A 1784-nucleotide genomic window follows, 5' to 3' on the forward strand; every position below is an offset into this window, starting at 1 on the left:
AACTATTTGGTAGTTAATTTTTTTTTTGTATAATCTAAATATTTATAAATTTAATGCTGATAGGATAAGAGCCGCACATCATAGTGTCTTGCTTTTCCTTTGGCCAATAACATAATAACATATTGCTGTCTCATTCTTCTTTAAATTATGATGGGACAGATAGAGCTGTAGTTTTTGAAAAGTTTAGCGAAAATGAGAGAACGAGAGAACGAGAGGGGGGGAAACACTGAGCGGGGTAAGTTTAGGGTTTGGCAACCATGCCCAAAGGATCCTAGGGTTTGGAATCGAGAGGAATACCATCGCTTGGAGAATGAATCTTTTTCTGTGTTTGTGGATAATCTCCCAGAAGATATCTCGAAAAAGGAACTATATCACCTGTTCAATTGGACGGGAAGGATCAACGATATCTACCTATCTCGGAAGCATAAACATGGCAGAGTTTATCTGTTTGCGTTTGTGCGGTACACGACAAAAGGGGGTGCTTTGAAGGCTATCGCAGAGATGGATCGCTTGAGCTTAAGAGGGAAGATTGTATCCGTATTGGAAGCTAAATATCGTAGGCAACCACAAGAGAGGAAACAAGTGGCACATGCAAAACCGCTAGTCCAGCATGAAAGCGAACGTACGGACCTTCAAGGTGGGACAGAAGTGCGTATTGTTCACGGTGAAGGGGGGGTACAACGGGGTATCCAAGGCTCTGACAAACTTGGGAGCACGAGAAGAATTGAAGTGCCAGTAGTTGAACAGAATTTGGAGTGGTTGGCGAGGAGCTTGATAGGAAGCGCTTTGAAACCCATAGACCTCCAATCGTTGAAAAAATCAGTTTGCAAGAATGTGCCTCATATTGTGGGAGTTAGCGAGATAGGGGCGCTAAAAGTTTTACTGACGTTTGATACAGCCCAGCATGCAGATGAGGCTTTTACGTTCAAATTGGATAGCCTGTTGCAATTTGTTCATAGGGTCTGGAGGTGGGATGAATCTTTATGTTATGGGACTCGGAAAGTTTGGTTGGAGTGCTATGGAGTTCCACTGCATGCTTGGTCTCCAGAAACTTTTAAAACTTTAGGTCGACAATGGGGCGAGGTGATCAGCTGCGACGTAACGACAGAAGCAGGGTCTTCCTTTACGGCTGGGCGAGTTCAAGTTGAGACGTCTGTTTTTGACGTCATTAGAGATTGGACTTATGTCATTGTTGGTAAACGGGAATTTCATGTCTTTGTGAATGAGGTTGGCATGGAGAAATGTGGTGAACGCCTAGTGGGGGGAGGACGAGAAGACGGTTTTATGATCGGAAATTCTGGTTCGTGTAGCCGTGGCATGTCGGGAGAAGCAATGCTGTGGGATCCGGCGGCGGACCTAATGGAATTAGGCTCAAGGACCACCGATGAAGAGAAGGGCAGAATGGTCATTCAGGATGACTTTTTGAATGATTTCAATTTCGATTATTCTTTTTTGAAATCGAGGAATCTCAGGGTGGATTCTGTTAGTGATTCGGAGGTTAATGGAAGGGCGGGTTTTTCGGAATTTGGTTTAAATGAGGGAGAGGGGTCAGAAACGGAAAGAACTGTTACGCAGGTATTTGACAAGATTCAAAGGGTGGGGCTAAATAAGGATTTGAGTTATTGTGGCAATAAAATATTGGGCTCAAATTGTCATAGCCTGTGTAAGTGTTGCTTAGCTGAGGGTGTTGGATTGGGTTTGTGTGCGCATGGCCCATGTTCCAAAGAAAAGGAGACTTGTTCCAAAGAAAAGGAGGTTGGGCCACGAGGAGAGGGGGATAGGCT

This window comes from Arachis ipaensis, chromosome B05 (genome assembly GCF_000816755.2).
Source record: "Arachis ipaensis cultivar K30076 chromosome B05, Araip1.1, whole genome shotgun sequence".
In the NCBI taxonomy this organism is placed as follows: Eukaryota; Viridiplantae; Streptophyta; class Magnoliopsida; order Fabales; family Fabaceae; genus Arachis; species Arachis ipaensis.